We start from the raw sequence: 23,446 nt of genomic DNA on the forward strand, positions 1-23,446 counted from the left end.
GAAAACGGGAGTTGTCCTGACTGTGTGAAAGTTGATCATACAAATTGAGTCATTCTTGTCATAGCCAACTAAACAATCAAGAAGTCAAGAGGGAAAGGCACTCAGGACACACAACTTTGCTCCAAGAATGGAATTCTCTATAAGTCAGTATGCTGAAACTGCCGGTTGTAACCCGAGACCAGTTTGATCTATAGATGCTGAGGTAACTTGCTGCAATTGTAGGACTAATTTTGCCCTCCACCATGGCCCACTCGGTAGGACCTGCTGCCTCCTCAGAACCTTAGGAGAACCAATGAACTTTCTCGAAGAGCGACACATATAACAATTCTCTTTTTTATAAAACCTCCAGCTTTCTCTTTGTTCTTTGGACATACTGAAGACCACCTGGTCTGTACGCCTGGAACTGCCATTCTTTCTTCCCAAATAAAACGTTAAACTTAGAGATTCATCTCCAAATTTTTGACTTCAACAACTGGGAAGGTTAATACAGGGGGTGGATACACTTAGGCTGTACACTTAAGATTAGCGCACTTTACTGGATATCTGTTATTCCTGAATAATTTGTAAAAACTTTTTCTAAGCAAATTGTTTTTCAGTAGGAAACCAATGTAAAAAAGTAATGACTTTTTTTTTTTCAAAGTCAACCACGTAACTTTGCTTAATTTCAATGACCTTAGCAGAAAATCTTTCGAAATCCAAATTCAGAAGGGAGACAAACTACAAGGTCATTTCATAATATGGAAAACTAGAAAAATTCCCTACTAGCCCGACAAGTGCAAGCAGTCTTGGGATGCAGCAGCCAGACTCTTGCATCTCCTCCTCCAACTCCCCACCAAACACACCTTCTATACCTTCAATTTCATGACCGCGATTCTAAAAATATATTTAATGTCAGCATGAAGTATAAAAAAAGCGTCACCAGAACCTGCTACTTATTATTGATACTGAGGTCTTGGTAAAGGGAGCATTGATAATATATATGCCGAGATAGGATTAGTATGCGGACTCAGACTTTACAGATATCAAAATCTGAAGGACACGGTTGCACGTGTATGTCAAACTCATCAAATGGAATGCATTTAAACATGTGCCATTTTTATTGTATAGCAATTATACCTCAATAAAACTTTTAAAAAATGTAACAAATTGACAGCCTTGAAATCTCCAGAAAGTGCTATGTAAACATTCTTTAAAGCAGTATTGAAAAAAAGATAAATTCTCTGCACGGTGAGGGAGGAGAGTGGATACAAACGGCAAATTCAAAGCCACTCTTAGACCGTGAAAAGTAACTAGTTGGTCTGGGAAGTGATCTAGCAGTCCCCTAAAATACAACACGTCCTTGAAAGCCATGAATCCACACGAAGCTTCAAGAGAGAAGCCCTTGACAAAGCTGGGGCAAGACCGGCCCTTAGGACAGCCAGCAACGCTACTTCACCACCCTGCTCCAGCGGACTGAGGCTGCCGCGCTGCCCACAGAAACTCAAGTTCCGCCACAGCCAGGACAGACAGACAGACAGACACCCCAGAGAGGCCGGCTTCCCCAGCTCTACGAAGAACAAAGCAGCGCGAATGAACGAAGCCACTGAACTGCCGTGGGCCTCAGCGCGCCCGTGGGCCTGAGCGCGCCCCAGCGCCCCCGCTCCCTCCTCGCCCCGCCGAGCCAACCCCGAGGTCCGAGCAGAGTCCTGCCCGCCCACCGCCGTCCATCTCCGGCGCAGGGCGTCGGACAAAGAGCTCCTCCGCTCTTTTCGCCCACAAATTACCGCTCCGTGAAGCCTGGGCAGCTCAGCAGCACGAACCGACGCCTGAATCTCCGCAGCATTTACAAATGAGCCGCCACAATCGCCGCCTCTGTCGGAGCCCCGCCCCGAGGTCCTGTGGGAAGTGAGGATCTCACCCGCGCGTCTGCGCTAAAGCGCAGGCACCGCTGAGCCCAGTGAAACTACAACTTCCAGTGACGCCACAGCGACGGGCGTTGCCCGGCGGGGGATGGACTGCGCGCCGCCTTCCGACCAGCAGCGGGCCAGTGGTCGACGTAGGCGGGCGGCGTGGCGGGGCGGAAAACCGTTTCCGGGAGAGACCTTCCGTGGTGAACGTCGCCCCAGGCTCCCACACTTAGAAAACTAAAGGGAGCGCCTAACGGAGGGATGGATCTCCGTGTTCCCAGCAAAGCAGGGAGCACGGAGACTCAAAGCTAACATAAAGCCCAACCGACGCTTTAAGGAGGTGTTTTGGGTTTTGTGTTTTTTTTTTTCTATTTGCGTACGGTCTATTTTGTCGTTTTTTTGGTTTGGTTTGGTTTTTTTCTTTGTTTTCCGCTTTGGCTGAGGTGACTTAGTAAAGGAGAAAAAGGGCAGTCCGCTACACCATTTCGTAAGACGAAAATAACCCTATGAGAATTCACTCCAAAAATAGGCATCTTTCATCTCTCCTCAAATGGCTAATCGGTGGTTTGGCAGAGTGTGTCCATTAGATTCTGAAACCAGTTTGAATACTGACATTGCAGAATTTAAGAAATTTTTTTTGTTTTGTTTCGTTTTAACTGCCACGGCCCTTTAATCTAGGAAGTTACAGCACCGTGAGTTACCAGAGTTCTACATACCTGGCTTCCGTGTCTGATTAAACAGCAGGCCAAGTAAAATGTTTAAAGAAATCAAATGAAGTGCCATTTATAACCGTTATAACTGAAACAAACGACTGCTAAAGACAAAAATATTTCACAGAAATTTGGTCCTCCAAAATTTGTTTTGCTTTCTACTTCAAAAAGAGTCTACTTCTCTAAATCAAGATTTCGGTTTTGCTTCTTTTTTCAATTTTTCTTTTCTTTTTTTTATTTTTATTTTTTGAGATGGAGTCTCGCTCTGTTGCCCAGGCTGGAGTACAGTGGCGCGATCTCCGCTCACTGCAAGCTCTGCCTCCCGGGTTCACGCCATTCTCCTGCCTCAGCCTCCCGAGTAGCTGGGATTACAGGCGCCCGCCACCACGCCTGGCTAATTTTTTTTTTTATTATTTTTAGTAGAGAAGGGGTTTCACCGTGTTAGCCAGGAAGGTCTTGATCTTCTGACCTCGTGATCCGCCCGCCTTGGCCTCCCAAAGTGCTGGAATTACAGGCGTGAGCCACTGCGCCCGGCCCAATTTTTCTTTTTAATTTTCACTGTGGATGAGGGAGCTAAAGCCCGAGACTTCCGAGATCACACAACTACTTAAGATGCCAGACAAGGACGCAAACAATCTTCCTTTTCATTTATGAGAGCCCTTTGGCTTGAAAGCATGCCCAAAAGTCTCATCATTCTTCCTAAAATGTGTATCTTTAAGGATAGTCACAATATCCTCTATTTTTGTGCCTATATTTTATTCGTATGTTTTTATTTTAATATAGTATGTAGTGCCACATTGTTTGTTGATTGAATAAATAAATGAATCTTTTACCACACTCAAGTCTTAACTGGCTGTTAAATTAAGGTTATAATGTGTAAGTTTTCACCTGTAGCCCATGTAATTCTCAAAACTGCCCACTAAGCTTCAAGGGTTCAAATCCATTACAAGGTGGAAAGGCTAGTGGGGAGGAACTTCCATCTTCTACTCTGCCAGACAATAAAAGGTTCTACCTTATCAGTGGTTCCTATCCTTGTTGCATCTTCAGATGGTGCTGTAGAGAAAAATTAGACTAACGGTTGTGGCACAGGGGTTTTAATGCCAGATTACCCGTTCTGATACAATTCTTTATGCCATCATAGGAGTCAAGAGGGCACTCCTATGTCATGGTTAAGAGTCCAGGATTTATCAGGCAGACCTGGGATCAAATCCTAGCTTGATAACTTACAAACAGCTTTGTAGTCTTCAGCACTCAACTTTTCTGAAACCAGTCTTCTCATCTGCAAAACAGGGGTGGATAATAATGAGACCTTCATAGGACTGTCAAGAAGATTACATTAAAAGAAAGACTATGTATGAAAAAGTAGCATAAAATCTCCACATAGTAAAAAGTCAATGAACAGGAGGTGTTTTCATCTTTATCAAGAATTTAACTGTTGGTGAACTCTTGTCTACCAAAGCCTAGCTCTGTGGGTCTTGTCAAATGCTGTGCCAGATACAGAATAATACTTATTGTATTCCCAAATTATTTGGAAATAATTCTTTTTCATTTATTTTTTTTGGAGACAGGGGTCTCACTCTGTTGCCCAGGCTGGTCTCTAACTCCTAGGCTCAAGCAGTCCTCCCACCTTGGCCTCTGAAAGTGCTGGAATTACAGGCATGAGCCACTGTGCTTGGCTGGTAATAATTCTTTTAATCAAAGTTGATCTGAGTGACAAAGAGTTGACAGCTTTTCATTGCTGGTCTGATGGTAGCAAGTGTCCACTCTATCCAGAGAGGACATGTCAGGTGCAGTGGCTCACACCTGTAATCCCAGCACTTTGGGAGACTGAAGCGGATAATTTGAGCCTAGACGTTTGAACGTTAGCCAGGTATGATGGTGTGCACCTGTAGCCCTACGTACTTGGGAGGCTGAGGCAGGAGGATCACTTCAGCCCAGGAGTTGAAGGTTATGATCACACAACTAGACTACAGCCAGGGCGACAGAGTGAAACCACCAACTCTTAAAAAGAAAAAAAGTGGGGGAGGACATCAGGGCTAGCCTGGCCAAGGAATGATTCCTGTAGATCAGTCAGAGCGGTGGGAGAAACTATAGGGAAAGGAGCAGACCTTCTGAAAAGTCGGAAGCCTCTGCATAGCCTCCAGGGAGAATAAGCTGAAGGCAACTGTTTTCTGACCCTGAGGCAGAGTGCAAGGAGTAGGTACCAGGAAGCATAGGGGAATTTATTGTAAATAGGCTTGTTTACTTACATTGACCAGGAGCTGACCTTTGATCATCCACATGTGTGACCCGTTCCCTGAAAGGGGAACAATAATGTTAATTACCCACAGATTGTTTTTGCTCCAGGCTTTCAGCATTATGTCTATACTGAATAAAAGCAGGCAGCTCCAGCTGTTTGCCTGCTCACTCTTTGGCCGCTAGTGCCAAGCAGTCCCCTAGCTGCTCTTACACTGCATACCTGCGTCTGAGTACTCGTTTCATCCATCGTCCAGCCAGGGTCTGTGGGACAGACCCAGCAACTGGTGCCCTGTGTGAGGAATGCTGCAACAGATCACGATGGAACCCCCAAAAATGAGGTGAAGAGACTGTGCGGGAAGTAAGTAATTGGTGCCCACTCGGGATTTCCAAGTTTGAGGGAATTTTCAACCTAGGGTTTCATCATGGGACAACAGTTATCAGCTCAACAGCAACACTATATGTAAGTATTGAAACAGCTGCTTAAAGCTAGCAGAGCCTGGGTCTCGGAGGCTCAGTTAAGGGGCCTAATGCAAACTGTTGTTTTCAATAACCCATGGTTCCCAGAAGAAGGCACGTTAGACCAAGAGCTCTGGGAGCAAGTGAGGGGAAATCTTAAATGACGTCATGCACAAGGGCAACGGGTCCCAGTAACATCTTTAACGTTATGGGCCTTAATCAGGGCTGCTTTGGCCCCGCTCTACACAAAAGAGCCTGAAAAGGAAAGGGAAGAGGAACCATCCACCTACCTGACCACCTCCTCCTCCCTCAGCCCCACTGTTACTAGGTAAAGGTGCCACAGAGGAGACAGAGTTTCCCTAAGCCCCCTCCTCCAATAAATTGGAAAAAAAAGACAAGGGATACACTACAGTTATGGGACCCTGTCTTAGGCAAGTGGCATTAGAAGGGGAGCTCTTGGCCTGCCCTGTGATGTAAGATCAACATGGCAATCAGGTATATGAGCCCATCACTTTCAACACCTATAAAGAGATAAGAAAAAGCATTAGAGAAAACAGAGCTGCTAGCCCATCTACAAAAGGATTAATTGAGGCCATAGCAGACAACTTCCTTATGATCCCATGGGACTGGTCAGTGCTAGCTCAAACAACTTTAGAGGCCAGTCAATACCTCCTCTGGACGGCAGAATATGATGAGTTGTGTGAACGACAAGCCAACCAGAATCAATTGGCCGGTGAAACATATGGGTCACTCAGAAACAGAAAATTGTCGGCACTGGATTAGTGCACACAGCCAAGCAGAGTGCACGCCCTCTAAAGTCGCGATTTGGAGGGAAGAAAAGCAACTATACAACCTCTAATCATGCCCATCCCTGTTCATCTTTGGGAATGGGACCTTATTAGCCCGGGGCGGGGGGGTCACTATGCAGAGCCCTTTCTAATAGTGGCCACTGTTGTCAGTCCTCCCCTACCCCTGACATGGCTGTCTCAAGATCCAATTTGGGTAGAACGGTGACCTTTAAAGGGAGAGAAATTACAACAAACCCATGAATTAATTGAGGACCAATTAAAAGCCAGCCATATAGAACCAGCAAACAGCCCTTGGAATTCACCCATTTTTTGTCATTCCCATAAAGTCTGGTAAATGGAGACTTCTGCATGACTTACAGGCTATCAATGCTAATTTGTAACCTATGGGGCTCCTTCCACAGGGGCTCCCTTCCCCCGCAGTGATTCCTCGAGTTTTAAGTCATTATTGACTTAAAAGACTGCTTTCATACTATTCTCCTTGCAAAACAGGACAGAGAAAAATTTACGTTTACAATACCAGCTATCAATAATGAAGGCCCAGCTCCCCGATTTCACTGGAAAGTACTTCCTCAAGGAATGCTGAACAGTCCTACCATGTGTCAGTATCGTGTAAATCAGGCTTTGCTCCCCAGTAGAAAAGAATTTCCTAATTGCAAGATAATCCATTATATGGATGACATCTTACTGGCAGCCCCAATGGAGCCAATACTTTTGAATTTATATGCCTCTGTCAAATAGAATACACAGTTAACAGCCTTAATCATAGCACCTGAAAAGGTACAGATGTCCTCTCCTTGGAAATATCTTGGATATATACTAACATCCCAGTCAGTAAGACCTCAGAAGGTTAAATCGAATACTAACAACAGGCTTGTTTACTTATGTTGACCAGGAGCTGACCGTTGATCATTCACACACATGAATGACCCCTTCCCTGAAGGGGGAATAATAATGTTAATTACCTGCAGATTGTGTTTCCTCCAGGCTTTCAGCATTATGTCTGTACTGAATAAAAACAGGCAGCTCTAGCTGTTCAAGACTACTCACTCTTCAGCCACTAGTGCCCAGCAGTCCCCTAGCTGCTTTTAAACACTGCATACCTGTGTCTGAGTACTCCTTTCATCTGTTGCTCAGCCAGAGTCTGCAGGACAGACCTGGCAGATCCCCAAGCCCAGGTGATCTGGGCTAGAAAGGGGAACTCCAGCAGGTTGGGGAGATGCATGTGTCTGGCCTCTAGACAAACCCAAGAAAAACCACACCCTCCTTTACCTGCAGGAAGAGTGAAGGAGTTCTTCACCAAGGCCTGAAACAGATTTCTAGAATTACTTCAGTAAAGAAGTTTCTTATTTTTGAGATGGAGTTTCACTCTTGTTGCCCAGGCTAGTGTCCAGTGGCGTGATCTTGGCTCACTGCAGCCTCCACCTCCTGAGTTCAAGTGATTCTCCTGCCTCAGCCTCCTGAGTAGCTGGGACTACAGGCACACACCACTATGCCTGGCTAATTTTGTATTTTTAGTAGAGATAGGATTTCTCCATGTTGGTCAGGCTGGTCTCGAATTCCTGACCTCAGGTGATCTGCCCACCTCGGCCTCCCAAAGTGCTGGGATTACATGCGTGAGCCACCACACCTGGCCAGGAAAGAAGATTCTAACAACAACGTTGGGTGCAAAGAGACTTTTTTTTAATCTTGGCATTTTGATATAGTTAAATCTATTGCTGGTGTATTGGACTTACAACAAAAGATCCTGGAAACCTAATGGGTCTGTACAACAAAGGGATTATCACATCCACTATATTCTAGAATGCCTGACCAATGATGTTCAATAGATTGTAAAGGATTTCTAGCTTGAATCTTTGATGTGATAACTGCAGAGCAATACCATAATAGTTTTCACACCTGTATTTTTGCTTTCTTTAAAAATCGCAACAATTACATAGTAGTTTGATGGTTTTTCAAGCATTCTGTAGGTTTTTATTACACATTTTTTTTAGATGGGGTGACTCTATCACCTGGGCTGGAGGGCAGTGGCATAATCACAACTCACTGTAGCCTCAACCTCCAGGGCTCAAGTGTTCCTCCTGCCTCAGCCTCCCAGGAAGCTGGGACCACAGGCATGTGCCACCACACCCAGCTAATTTTTGTTTTTTGTAGAGATGGGGTTTTGCCATGTTGCCTAGGCTGTTCTTGAACTCCTGAGCTCAAGCAATCCACCTGCCTCAGCTTCCCAAAGTGTTGGGATTACAGGAATGAGTTACTGCGCCTGTCATCTCCATCATTTCTACAGGATAGTTTTGACAGATACAGAATTCATGGTTGCCAGTTTGTTTGTTTTCTTTCAGCACTTTATATCATCCCACTGCCTTCTGGCCTCCATGGTAATAAATTGGCTGTTAAATCTTATGGAAGGTCCTTTGTATATAGTGATAATTTCTCTCAAGCTGCTTTTAAGCTTCTCTGTCTTTGGCTTTCAACAGTTTGATTATTAATATAATGCTATTGTGAACTCTTTATCATACTTGAAGTTCATTGAGCTTATTAGAAGTGTTACATTATGTCTTTTATCAAATTGGGACTTTGGGGCCACTGTTTCTTCAGTCACTCTTCCTGCCCTTTTTACCTTCTTATTTCTTTCTGGGACTCCCATTATGCATATGCTGGTACGCTTGATGGCATCCACAAATCTTTTGGACTTTGTTCTTCATTCTTTTACTTTCTGCTCCTTAGACTTAATAATTTCAATTGTTTTCAAGTTTGCTCATTCCTTCTTTAACCTGCTCAAATCTGTTGAGCGTCACTTATGAATTTTTTTTTTTTTTTTTAAATGAGACAAGGTGTTGCTCTGTTACCCAGGCTAGAGTGCAGGAGTGCAATCATAGCTCACTACAGCTGTGAACTCCTGGGCTCAAGTGATCCTCCTGCCTTAGCCTCCTGAGTAGCTACAGCCGCAGACATGCACCACCATGCCCAGTTAATTTTTTAATTTTTTTTTGTAAAGATGGGGTCTCGCTATGTTGCCAAGGCAAACTCTTAGCCTCAAGTGATCCTCCCCGCCTTGGCCTCCCAAGATGGTAGGTTTACAGGCATGAGCCATCATGCTTCATCCTATTGTACTTTTTAACTATACAATTTTTTTGGTTCTTTTCAGTTCCATAATTTCTGTTTGGTTCCTTTTATAATTTCTATCTATTAATAATCTTTATTTTTAAAATAATTTCAACTTTTATTTTAGATTCAGAGGGCACATGTGCAGGTTTGTTACCTAGGTATAATTTGTGTTGCTGAGGTTTGGGGTATGATTGATCCCCTCACCCAGATACTGAGCATTGTACCAATAGTTTTTTCAACCCTTGCCCTTTTCCCTCCCTCCCTGTCTAGTAGTCCCCAGTGTCTATTGTTGCCATCTTTATGGTCCATGAGTACCCAGAGTTTAGCTCCCATTTACAAATTTGAACATGCAGTATTTGGTTTTTCTGTTCCTTTATTAATTCTCTTAGAACAATGGCCTCCAGTTGCATCCATGTTGCTGCAAAGGACATGATTTCATTCTTTTTATGGCTTCATAGTATCCCATGGTGCATATGTACCACATTTTCTTTATCCAATCCATTGTTGATGGGCACCTGAGTTGATTCCGTGTCTTTGCTATTGTGAATAGTGCTGTGATGAACATACTAGTGTATGTGTCTTTTTGGTAGAATGAGTTCTTTTCTTTTGGATATGTACCCAGTAATGGGATAGCTGGGTCGAATGGCAGTTCTGTTTTCAGCTCTTTGAGAAATCTCCAAACTGCTTTCCACAGTGGTTGAGCTAATTTACATCCCCACCAACAGTGTATAAGCATTTCCTTTTCTCTGCACCCTTGCCAGCATATGTCGTTCCTTGACTTTTTAATAATAACTGTTCTGATGGTATCTCATTGCAGTTTTGATTTGCACTTCTCTGATGATTAGTGATGTTGAGCTTTTTTCATGTTTGTTGACCGTTTGTATATTCTTTTGCATATTCTCTATTTGTTTTTGAGACCTTGTTCTCCTGGTTGTTTCTTTCTGATCTTTTTCTATGTTTCTTTTCACTTTTTGTTCATGTTTAAGACAGGTCATTTAAAGTATTTGTCTTATAATTCCTATATCTGCGCTTCCTTGGCTCAGGGACAGTTTCTGTTCATTTACTTTTTCCTTTGATTTGGCCATTTTTTCATGTTTCTTTTTTTTTTTTTTTTTTTTTTTGCATGCCTCATAATTTTTTGTTGAAGATTGGACATTTTGAGCATTATAATGTGGTAACTCTGGAAACCAGAGTCTCTCTCCTCCCCCAAAATCTCTTGTTTCTTAGACAACACTATAGAGCAGGTTGTAATGATGAAACTTGGTAAATTACGGTGTCCCCAATCCCCTTGTAATAAATTGTGGAGTCAGGATTCAAAGCCATACCTTTTCCACTGTATTCTCTACTCTATCCTTTCTATTATCATTTTATTCAGTATCCTAAAAATCTGAATCTTCCCCATTGCTTTATTCCCATTTCAGTGAATCTCAGATCTGTATCTCTAGCCCCCACCTCTCTTGAATGGCAGATAAATGTATTTCTAACTAGTTACAAAAATATATTTCTAACTAGTTACAAACACTATCACGAATTTCAAACTCAGGAAGTCTTAAAGTAAATTTATTATCTCACTCTCCTGTTTCCACGAACTTTCCCGAAATTTTCTTCTTTCCCGCCCTTGTGAATCCCTTGCATTTCTCAGTTAAAGGACAGCACCATCCACCCACCTCTCCCAAAGCCGAGCTTTGGATTTATCCTCATTGGCCAAATCCGTCCTGAAACATGAAACTGAAACAAAGCCCTGAACCCCCACAGGCTGAAAAGACAAACCCCGCCTGAGGTCGGGTCCCGCTCCCCACCTGGAGGGACCCAATTCTGGGCGCCTTCTGGCGACGGTCCCTGCTAGGGACGCTGAGCTCTCTGAGTCCGAGTTTTCGCCAAACTGATAAAGCACGCAGAACCGCGATCCCCAAACTAACACTGAACCCGGACCCGCGATCCCCAAACTGACAAGGGACCCGAAACAGCGACCCCCAAACCGACACGGGACTCGGGAACCGCTATCTCCAAAGGGCAGCTTTCTTTGAGGGAGCCTGTTAGACGCGACTCCTTGTTTCTAAAAATGGACAAATACCAGCCTGGGCAACATGACAAAAACCCATTTCTAGTAAAAATAGAAAAAAATTAGCCAGGCATGGTGGTGGGCGCCTGTAATCCCAGCTACGCTGGAGGCTGAGGCAGGAGAATCACTTGAACCGGGAGGCGGAGGTTGCAACGAGCTGAGATCACGCCACTGTACTCCAGCCTGGGTGTCAGAGTGAGACTCCGTCTCCCTCCCAAAAACACCCAAATGCAGAATATATATGTGTATATACACATATACATATTCCCTTTAAACATAGTTGTATATTTTTATTACCAATTGTTCGGTTTTTCTCCAGAATGTCTTAACAGAAACCCACATAATGAGTCTTTTTGAATGCATAGAATTATATACAAAAACCCATGTTTCACTATCACATAATGTTAATTTTTAATTTAAAAATAAATGCTTCTATGTTCTTGAGTCACACACTCAATCTGTAACTAAAATCTGTCATGTTTTTATTAAGATGTATATTATAAGCCTGTACAAAGGGATTTTGGGTGTTGTAATATCAGCCACAAAAGCTAGAAATCATTCTTAAACCACCATGCATGTTGCAAGCTATGATATTCAATTTTTACAATGTGTTCAATTTACAACATGATTACAATGTTTCTTAAGGTAAGGCCTAATTTTCCCACAGTTTGCTTGTATAATAATTCTAAATTCACTGTCATATTGACTTAAGAGAGGGTCCTTAAAAACTTTGTTTCCTACAGGATGATGATGGGAATCTTTGCAAATTGTATCTTCTGTTTGAAAGTGAAGTACTTACCTCGGCAGCAGAAGAAAAAGCTACAAACTGACATTAAGGAAAATAGCGGAAAGTTTTCCTTTTCATTAAATCCTCAGGTATTTCCAAATGTCATAAACTACAGTACGATAAAACATCGCGCATTCAGGGAACAACAGGGTCATGGTTAGAAGAGGAAACAGAGATTAGCAGCAGGAGAGAGTGAGCTACTGGAAGCTCATCAGGAGAGACTGTGACTTGGCCGGTTGGGAGGCTGGGCCCCCAGAGGCAGAGGAGGACCAGCCCTGTCCTCTCCCTGTTCCCTGAACCGCAGGACAATTCCACATGTCCCGTGAGGCAGGATATTACTAGAGCACAGCCAAATATGAAAATAGAATTTCAGACCAGTCAAATCTATTCTTGAAGGAAAAAAGTCATAGTGCACATGATTTGCAAAAAGCACACTGTCGTCACTCACCAGTGTGTCAACGCTGGGGTGATATACTGGTAAGCCAGGTTCCTGGGGGCAAAAAGAAAGATATGTAGTGCAGACTTATCTTCGCAGTGTAGCTTGTGCTGTTTGTTTTGTTCATTTAAAGACTGCAGGAAGCTACATTCCATCTTTTGAATTGAACTTGTAGGCCTGGCAGTACAGATAACAGGATTTCACAACTGGATGAAATCTTGGAAACAGTTAAGTCTAACCTCTTCTTTTTTTTTTTTTTAGATGGAGTCTCACTCTGTTGCCCAGGCTGGAGTGCAGTGGTGCGATCTCAGCTCACTGCAACTTCCGCCTCCTGAGTTCAAGCAATTCTCCTGCCTCAGCCTCCTGAGTAGCTGGGATTACAGGTGCCTGCCACCACGCCTGGCTAATTTTTGTACTTTTAGTAGAGACAGGATTTTTGCCATGTTGGCCAGGCTGGTCTTAAACTCCTGACCTCATGTCATCCGCCTGACTCGGCCTCCCAAAGGGCCGGGAATACAGGCATGAACCACCGCGCCTGGCCCCCTCCTCTTTTTTTAAACCACCTCGTTGTAAGAAGTAAAAATAGAAATCCAAAGGCTCTAGGTTCCAGGCTGGCCTGCCCCTGTCCTCTCCTGTTCCCTCTGTTGACGAACTGATGGGCTGACTCAGCCTGCCCCTCCCTGGACCTCAGCCCTGGGGCTTGGCCATTGTGAGCCTCATCTGTTCTGTGAAGCGTGTTCAACTCCAGCTGAATACCAGAAATGCAATGTCCCTGTTTACTTCCAATTCAGGTAGAATTGTATATACTTCCCTTATATGGCTTCTCACACTGAGCTGTCTCACCATCTCTGTGGACAGATGAGTAATTCGTGCCTGCTCTCCCTTCTCAGTTTGTATTCTGTGTGGAGAACTGCCAACACGGTCTCTCCTTTTTAGAAACTCACATACTGTAAGTGCAACCTTTTGGAAGTCAGTGTACATAAACATGTGAAATGTGCATCCCAGCTACTGTAGATAATGAGGCAGCTCTCTATGTAATCACGAGGAACAATCGCCAAGATAAATTCAGTGGACAAGCCAGCACAGAAGAGGCTGAGGAGCACACTGCCATATGTCTACACAGAGTGTAGCTCTAGCAGAATTCGGGAGGAGCAAGTGACAGCAGGTGCCTCTGCAGAAAGGAACTGGGGACAACAGTGGGGAAGAAGTTAACATGTCATTATTTTATTTTTTAGATATTCTACAATGTGAATTTACTATTTGTTAAAAACTAAATAAAATTGTAAGCTGGGCATGGTGGCTCATGCCTGTAAACCAGCACTTTCGGAGGCTGAGGTGGAAGACTCACTTGAGGCCAGGAGTTCAAGACCAGCCTGGTCAACATAGCAAGACGCCATATCTACAAAAAAAACCCAAAATTTTTAAAAATTATGAATTAAAATAAATAATGAATAACTGTTGGACCTCCCCCTTCTACTACTAAGAAAATAATTGAACAAGTGCACAAGGATGTGTACATGAGGATAGTCATCACAGCATTGTTTACAATAATGAAAATTTAGAAATAACCTCTAGGGTTAATCAATTATGGTGCATTCGTGGCCATATCCTTTAAAAACAGTTGATTTTTAAAATGTTTATGTAATTAGAAACTTTTATAGAAGTTTTAGAAATTTGAGAAAGATTATCACAAACTACCTTAAGACTTTTTAAGGATGAAAATTATAGATACAAATAACTTATTTAAATGTTTTTTTCCTGATGCATAATGGATTGACTTTTTTTCTTAGTGCACACATGTAATTAAATATTTTTTATTTCCTGTTTATTGCATATTTGAAACTTTGTTCTATATTTTCTATTTCAGGATGTACATAACATTGATGCAAGAGCACATTACATGGGGGTGTAGGCACCAGATTTTCTTGCTAGTGGAATGTGAACCAAAAAGTGTAGAGGCCACTGGACTAAAGGAGGCCAGCTCAATCAGTGAAAATATTCAAAGCCAGTTTTGTTGTTTTCAGCAGTTAGTAACTATCAGTAGATGAATATTTACTAGGAAACATTGGTCTTTTAACCACTTTGGGCATGCTTCTTATTTAGTATGTTCATCATGATTTAGTATCATGACGTTCAGCGAACATTTATTGAGTGCCTACTGTGCACTAGGGACTAGTAAGCATGTTAAATGTGTAAGCTTTGTTAATTTCCACCACAAACCCATAGGACCTCATGTTATTCTCATAATTGAGGAAACTGAGATTCCCAGTGTTGAATGAAAGCCACACAGTATCACATGGCCAATATCATGTGATTGCAGAGTCAGGACTCAAACCCAGCTCTTAACCACCATGCTATACTGACGGCCCTTTCCCAGTTCACAGGCAAAATTCAGGAACAGGGAGAGAATTTTCAAAATATTAAGTTTCCCCATAGAATTTTCTGAAGAACTTTGGTGTATGTTGCCACTTATTCACTAACAAGTTCTAGCAGACAGAACAAATGAGGAAGTAGCTAATTAATATTAACGGACAACCTCAGAATTCTTCTGAGTGTTGAATAGACTTGAATATTCAACGGTCTCAAATATTTGACACCATTTAGTGGACACAGACTTGACTCGATATGCTTATTCTACCAAGTTGTTCCTGGTTTATGTGACACAGCTGAACATATGCCAGTTTCATGGGGGACTCTCAGATATTCTGAAGGTACCTAATCAAGTCAGTACAGTGGGAAGGAGAGAGAAACAGAAGCCTCATTTGTGAAATAGTACTTGAGTTTGTGCGTGAAGAATGGATAGGATTTAGACTGAGAAGCGTGGAAAGAGGACAACCATAAATAACTGTAGAGAGGCTGGAACCTGAGCTGTGCTGTAGGCAGCAGGGATGCCTGGAAGCACGTGGAAGCCAGGAAGTGGTGAGCACAGGACACTTGACAATGCAGTGCATAAGCTCAAGGTCAGACGGGTAGAAGAGCTTCCGTAAGATGTCAAGGAAAACTGCTTTTATTAAATATCTTAATTTTTTGCAGAATCATTTTGTCTGATATAATGTGATAGGTTTAGTACCACATTACATTTCATGTTATTATATTCTGAAATCTGAAACATTTATTTTTTTAATCTAGGAATATTCCCTTGACTTTTGAGGCAATAAAGAAAGCAAGTGAATGGGTAAGAAGAACTGAAGGACAATACCCATCTATCTGCCCACAGCGTGAACTGGGGAACGACTGGGACTCTGCCACCAAGCAGTTGCTGGGACTCCAGCCCATAAGCACTGTGTCCCCTCTTCATACAGTCCTTCATTACAGTCAAGGCTAAATCAAATGAAACTGAATTTTAAACTTTTTGCATGCTTCTATGTAGAAAATAATCAAATGATAATAGATATAATGAAACTTCATTAAGGTTTTATTCAGTGTAGCAATTAGTGTCTTTAAAAATTAAGTGGAAGAAGAATTACTTTAATCAACTAACAAGCAATAATAAAATGAAACAAAATATTTCAGTTTTCTGTGTCTCATTTTTTTGCTGTATTTTTTATGTTTTTTAGTTTTTTGAGACAAAGTTTTGCTCTTGTTGCCCAGACTGGAGTGCAATGACGTGATCTCACCTCACTGCAATCTCCGCCTCCTGGGTGCAAGCAATTCTCCTCCCTCAGCCTCCCGAGTAGCTGGGATTATAGGTGTCTGCCACCATGCCCTGCTAATTTTTTTGTATTTTTAGTAGAGACAGGATTTTACCAGGTTGCCCAGGCTGTTCTTGAACTCCTGACCTCAGGTGATCCACCCGCCTCAGCCTCCCAAATTGCTGGGATTACAGGCATGAACCACTGCACCTGGCCTGTTGTTGTTGTTTTAGAGATGGTCTCAATCTGTCTCCCAGGCTGGAGTGTGGTGGTGCGATCATACCTCACTGCAGCCTCAAACTCCTGGGCTCAAGGGATAGTCCCGCCTCAGCCTCCCAATTAATTGAGACTACAGGCATGTGCCACCACACCCAGCTAATTTTGGGGTACACTTTTTGTAGAGATGGGGTCTTGCTATGCTGCCTAGGCTGGTCTTGAGTTCCTGGCCTCAAGTGATCCTCTCACCTCAGCCTCTGAATGTGTTAGGATTACGGGTGTGAGCCTCTGCACCCAGCCAGTGTTTCAGAGCTTTATGGTGATGAGGGATGCTTCTGGATAGTCCTGGGAGCCTGTGTCCTTCTCACATCAGGAGTCCAATGGAAAGCTGGCTTAGCTGGACTGAGCAAGCTAAGAAACATGGTCTTTTGTAGGGGATCTGTCAGGGTTGTGGGAGAAATTATAAAAATTAAGTTGTAGGAAATAGACACAAAACTTCTTGGAAGGCTGGGAGGTTTGCGTAGCTTCAGTAAAAGATTTGGCTGAAGGCAGCTGAACTCTCTTAAAAGCTTAGGGCATAGATACATAGGAATGTAGAGGATTTTATCTAAATAGCTTGTTTACTCATGTGGTCCTAAGACCTTTGATCATTTGCAGGTGCATGACTGCTCTCTACTCAGGAGGTCAGCAATGTTAATTACCCTCTAGTCATATTTACTTGAGACCTTTGTCATTAAATCTGTACTGAATAAATGCCTGGAGCCCCAGCCTGTCAGGGCTGTGGCTGCTGACTCTTTATAGCACCCTCCTTGGTGTCTGGGAGCTGCCGGTCGCCTAGCCTGCTCTTTCATGGGATACCTGTGTCTGAGTGCATTTCTTCATCTGTCATGTGGCCAGGGTCTGCAGGTTGGACCCGGCAAGTTACTGACACAGTTTGAAAATTATACAGGATTTGTTGTTGAGTTGGATATTTTAGTCAACATTTATTAAGCCCATGCCTCAGCAGTAGTTGACTTTTGTCTAAAGGGAAAGAAAGAAATTCCAGTTTTTCCAAACATCTAAGGCTCCAAACAAAACATACTGAATCAAGATTTCCAGAAGAAAGTCCTGACAACTTGGATATTTAATAGGTGCTCCAGGTTATCAAGCACATTAGAACACAATGGCCCAGGTGCTATATCTCAAAGTGTGAGTCTGTGGACTGGCATTGTCTGCCTCACTCGAGAACTCATCAAGACAGGCAGAATCTCTGGTCCTGTTTGAGACTATTGAATCAGAAGCTGCATTTTTATTTAGCAAGGCCCCCAGGTGACTCCTGTGCATGATTATAGTTGAAGGGCTAGTGGACTGTGGTGACAGGAACATATTTGGTGCTTGTGCAGGGCCTTGTTTTAAGAACCCATGATGCTTGTGCACAGTGGAGCATGCCATCAGTCCAGTTGTTGGGAGAAAAGCTGAGGCAACACTTGCTATCTGACATAATATAAAGAGTCTTGGAACATGTCCTGGGTCCAGAGTTTTAAACCTCTTGTGGCCTGTGCAACACCAGCCTCTGTGCTTAAGGGTGGAAGGCTGCCCCACTGCACTACAACCTAAGCCCAGGGCATAAAACCCCTCATGGCTTGGATGGAATCCAGGACTCAGGACATAAAACCCCTCGTGGCCTCTGGAATGTGTCCAGACTTGCTGGCTCCCTGCTTCTTGCTCTCCCAGGATCATAAATTGATTGTATGTTGAGTTAGAAGGACATATTCAACATTATCTCGAGTAGCAGAACATGTTCCATATGGTTCAAAGAAAATGCTAAACCGACACAGCTATAAATTAAACACTTGATGCGACCGCTTCCTTTTGACCAGCACATCCTCACCGCCTGCTTCTTTGTTTAATCACCAATAAATAGTGTGGGCTCCCAGAGCTCAGGGCCTTCACAGCCCTTAGTGCCCTGGACCCACTTTATGTACTATTGTCTTGTCTCATTCCTTTGACTCCGCCGGACTTTGTAGCCCCCATGGCGTGGTGTTGGGTTCGATCACCCCAACACCAATGTGGCTATTTGTGACTGCATTTGTTTTATAATATTTTTATTACTAACCTTGTACAGATGAAGACTCCCAGCTGTAGAGGCAAAGGGGCCACACTGCAGGTAGAGCAGGCATTCCCCAAGGTGTTTGTGATCCCGGGGTGCAGCTCCCACCCTTGGCTGCCTGGATGCTTCTTTCCAGACCAACTGTATCTGAAAGACATCCCCTTAGGCACCCAGCACAGGCTGCTGTCTGAATTTAGAACTGAGCCTGTTCAGTTGATGGCTCAGCACAGGCCTCTAAAAAAGCAAGCCTCATGTGGGTTAGTACACCTGTGGTTGGCTTACTTATTTGGTGTTCATTTTTTCAGTTTTCAGAAAGGTCACTTGAAGTGCTGCTGGTGGCTGTAGCATTGATACACAGTGGAGGTTTTTGATCTGTGAGCTTTTTAGGGGACAATTGCTAAGCCACACTGATACCTTGAACCCATTTCCTTTGGAACAATGTAGAGCCCAGTTCATGGCTCCCAGAAGTTTAGGTTCAGTAATTTGGCTGCAGGCCTAGACAACGGGAGGCTGCAGACTTGGACTAATGGTGAACTCTTGCCTCCCCCCAGGGATATGTGGTGCCTGTCATAAGCTCCAGAGAGCTGCCTTCCATGAGACCAGCAGAAGAGTGGGTTCCACTATCCAGGCTGCCATTGACCTCATGGTGGCGGCTGCAGGTACAGTCCTGTGTCTCATAACCATGTTTCTGTTGGTGATGGATGGTTTATCTGATGGTGGTCCCATGAGATTATACCATCTTTTACTATACCTTTTCTGTGTTTATATACATTTAGATACACAAATACCACTGTGTTATAGTTCCCTACATTATCCAGTACAGTAACATGCTGTACAGGTGTGTAGACTTCAGCAACAGGCCATACCGTACAGCCTAGGTGTGAAGTAGGCTATGCCATCTAGGGTCGGGTGTGTATGCTCTATGATAGCACAATGATGAAATTGTGTAATGACACATTTTTCAGAACATGTCCCAGTCATTAAGAAATGCCTACGTATAATCCCAGAGAAAACCCAGTCTTCTCTATTCCTCAAGTACCTTCTAAATGAGATCAAATGAAAGTGGTATGAAAACATTACCTTTCTCCCTCCAGAAGCGATGGGCGTTACCTTTGGGATGAATCCATTTGATGGAAGTGAAGTATTGTTCAGAGTGTGGCAGAAGATAGAGGAGTGTCCATTATTGCTAACACCTTGTGAGTCAGGGTGAGGGGAGGAATGTGCCCAGTACAGCTGGAAAACAGCTCAGAGGTGAAGCTCCTTGTCCACTGTCACCTGGCTGGGATAGGCAGGTGACGTGGTTCTTCACTTCAAGCCTGGCAGTCTTCAGAGCCCTTGTAGTGCAAAAATAACACCGTAGCATCTCCCAGGAAACACCACTTACTGTCCCTGCTAGTAGTGTTGGGAAAGAAAGGAGGACACTCTTTAGAAGTGTCTTTTACAATGAGACTGATAATGGACTGTGTCTCAGACCCATGAAAGGAAAGGAGAAGTTGTAGGATTTCCTGGGAATGTCAGCTAACTTGAGCCTAGGGGCCTGAGCCCAAGGGCAGACTGAGGCTCCCCTGGCACAGGGAGGTGCTGCCTGTGACAAGGGGGTAGTGCTGGCACAGTGCAGGCTACTCCCTGGAAAGATCAGCTTGAACATACAGGAAGAGCAGGACCCTTGGGCTGAGGCACAGGTAGAATGGGAAGTGCATGGTGGTAATTTAGTTCTCCAGAGGCCAGAAGTAGGAGGAGAGGTTGGAACGCTGATTGCCCAAAGGGAAACCCTGGACTACCCTGGCGTCCCACAGGACTCTCATAGTAATTGCGGCTCCCTGCAGTGGGGAGGCCAGAAGGAGTGTTGCCCAATGCTGTCCTCATCCAGTCCACCCCCGCCCACCACCAACAGGTGAGTATGGTCATGAGTGTGGTCACCTCATCAGCCATTTGCTCAGCTGTGAAAAAGAAATTGTTCAGAGAAGAGCAAAGTGTTTTTCCATGAGCCAAAGGTTGGCCAAGGTATGCTAATGAGGAGGACTGGAGACAGCGCATCACAGACACTGATAAGGAGCTCTGGGCAAGGGCACTTCTCCCAGGGCAGAGCCCACAAGGAGCGTCCTGGCACCAGATGCTCAGGGAACTGAAGGCTGGCAGGGGCCTGCCCAGTAGTCTCTTGCCCACTGCGTGCCTTTGGGCTACAGCCTCCCAGGCCCCGTGCCCCCTCCCCTCCCCCGTGCCACACTGGGGAGGATGCTGACCCTGAGAATGGTGCAACCATCTGCCTGCCCCTGGCCACCTCTCACCAGCACGTGAATGCTCTTGGGCTCAGTTCTGTCTCTGCAGTAGGAGGGTGTTTAGCAACATGAGAAAGTCTCACCTTTTGACATTTTATGTCTTTCAGTCTGTCAAAGATCTAGAACATATTGTGATAGAATTAAAAAGTTTACTTTTGGCTGGGCAAGGTTGCTCAAGCCTCTAATCTCAGCACTTTGGAAGGCCGAGGCAGGTGGATCACTTGAGGTCAGGACTTCAAGACCAGCCTGGCCAATATGGTGAAACCTCGTCTCTACTAAAAATACAAAAATTAGCCAGATGTGGTGGTACATGCCTGTAATCCCAGTTACTCGGGAGGCTGAGGCAGGAGAATTGCTCGAACCTACAAGGCAGAGGTTGAAGTGAGCGAAGATTGTGCCACTACACTCCAGCCTGGGTGACAGAGTGAGAATCCACCTAAAAAAAAAAAAAAAAAGAGTTTACCTTTTCCTATTTATGCGCATACAGGTATTTGGGTACCACATTTGTAATTTACAGTTAGTTTGAAAGATAGAAATTGTAACAGTATGGTTGGGAACCTGGTATGTAAGCCGTTCGCTGGTGGGCATGTGTGTATTGGGCCCTTGTATGTACGATCTCTGTGATCCCATCATTACTGTTCATTTCTTCCAGGAGAGGAATGACACACTTCTCCCTTTAATTGCCAAATTATCTCCAATTCTGAATTAGTGGAATATAATTTAATATGATTTTACTATGATTAATTCAGGGTCATTCTCTCCCAGGTACTGCTGGGCTAGGATAAAATGAGATCTGAATTACATTAAAATAATTAAGTATTCCAAGAGAAGAGGTGACTGAATGTTTTAAGTGGGTGTGTAATTTAGATAACCTAGATGCAGATAAGCTGAATAAAGCATTTAGTCCAGCACATTCATATTTTAACTTGATCATCAGCAATAGGAGTTTGAAACCCGATTGCAGCTGCAGGTCCCACACAACTGAATTTTGTTCCTTGCGCACAGCAGTGTTTTCTGGAGGTGCCTGGAGGTCTGAAGGTGTCCCCTTTTATAGGCAGGAATTCCACCAGGATGGGTATAGCTTGTTTTTTTAAAAGGCTTGGGACTGGATACGATTGCCCAAGAAGACAGAAAAATTAGCAAACTTTATTCCAGTAAGAAAGTTTGGGATGTACTGCTTCAGTCCCTGTCCTAAGGAAATTATCAAGCCTGGAGGGTGGGGTGCTATCAACTGCCTGCCAACATGTTACCTTCTGACATCCAGAAGCTTCCCTGTGCCAGATGGAGCCACCAATGTGGGGAGGAGAGCACAAACAGCAGAGAATCCACAGAAACCATACCTGCAGGGAGCAAACACCATCACACTCCACTTAATGCAAATGCATTTACCTATTCTTACCATCTCCCTCAGCATGTTGAATCTATTCTGGGGTTAGACAAGCTCCCAGACTTACCTGCTATGTTTAATAAAAACAATTTTGGCTTTTAATGGTAAAGGAAGAATCGGGGCTATTAAAATACTTAAGAGTGAGAAAGTTGAAAAAAGATGTAGATTGCGTTTGGCCTGTCTTCCCCCCACCGTAAGGGGTTGCCACTCAGCTGGAGGCCTGCTGGTTCGTGTGGGCCAGCCCTCGACACCTCAGTGACCAAATGAAATACAACCCTCACTAGAGCTTCTTGTACTTGGCAAGACCCAGGGGTAGACCTGGGCTACCAAACAAAACCTTGTGTTCTTAGAGCCTGGGAACAAGAGCTTTGACAGTTTCCACAAAGAACTCTTCTGCAGCATTAGCATTTTTATTTTCACCTACCTGCAGCCATTACTACATTGAACTCTGGGAATGTCACATCAGCTGTTCTTGAGATAAAATACCATTTGCTTTTTTTTTTTCTCTAGGCCCTGTCCCTTTGATGTTAAGTGGTGGAGGGAGTTGGCGGGATTTGCTCTGGCTTGCGGTATATCCAGTGGATTGTATCAAATCCAGAATTCAAGTTCTTTCCATGTCTGGAAAACAGGCAGGATTTATCAGAACCTTTATAAATGTTGTGAAAAATGAAGGTGAGTAAACACCTGTTTTTCCAGCATCTAGTATACATCTTAAAATCTGAGATATGAACTTCTCTGTTTTGATTGTAAAAAGAAAGAGAACAGTAACACAGAAACTTTGTGTCCCAAATACAGCACAGATACCTTGTCTATTACTCATAGTAATCCTCCCTTAAATTTGTATAACGTGAAGTTTTACAAAGTACTTATACCTCCCTTATCTAATTCAATCTTCATAACCACCCTGGGCAGTACTAATACTATAAACCAGTCTCCAACCTCAAGGTTGGTGCTCTTGCCACTGCCCAGGTGAAGCTGCAAAGCTGTGGCCACCTCTGTCTCCATGGTTGCCTCTGTCTGGCTGTCTCAGGCCTCAACTCTGCCCCATCCATATACTAAGAGTTAACCAAGCATGGAATTGGGGTATGTTACCTGAGCATCAGTCAGTTTCGCCAGGAGACCTGATACTTGTTCTTGTTTCTGTTGGTCTATTTAGGGAAAGCTGGGAACGCATCCATCCATGACTTGTTGTTTTATAGCACTCTTGTCTGGATTTGCATGTGTAAATATACCTGTGCTATGCAGCTGCGTGGGTGTCCCCAAAGGAGGGATTGTTGCAGTCTTTGATTGCCCTTCTGTCTTCTAGGAATAATGGCCTTATATTCTGGACTGAAACCTACTATGATTCGAGCAT

The 23,446-nt window shown here is 43.8% G+C and overlaps 1 protein-coding gene across 11 annotated transcripts in view; it reads right to left on the reverse strand.

Annotated features, from left to right (window-relative positions):
• Positions 1–20,979, reverse strand: part of CPAP (centrosome assembly and centriole elongation protein) — a 58,955-nt gene extending 37,976 nt beyond the window's left edge. For 4 of the 11 annotated variants that reach the window (XR_010130504.1, XM_063697208.1, XM_063697206.1 and 1 more), the window contains exon 1: positions 1,764–1,986. The gene's annotated coding sequence lies outside the window, so the exon portion shown is untranslated. Of the gene's footprint in view, positions 1–1,763; positions 3,514–3,823; positions 3,876–4,845; positions 11,511–12,501; positions 13,570–16,586; positions 16,777–18,432 lie in introns of those variants that run through there. The other 7 variants (XM_055359698.2, XM_019039809.4, XM_063697205.1 and 4 more) reach the window with 7 other exon arrangements.
• Positions 20,980–23,446: the final 2,467 nt, after the last annotated feature.

Source organism: Gorilla gorilla, chromosome 14 (genome assembly GCF_029281585.2).
Source record: "Gorilla gorilla gorilla isolate KB3781 chromosome 14, NHGRI_mGorGor1-v2.1_pri, whole genome shotgun sequence".
NCBI lineage: Eukaryota > Metazoa > Chordata > Mammalia > Primates > Hominidae > Gorilla > Gorilla gorilla.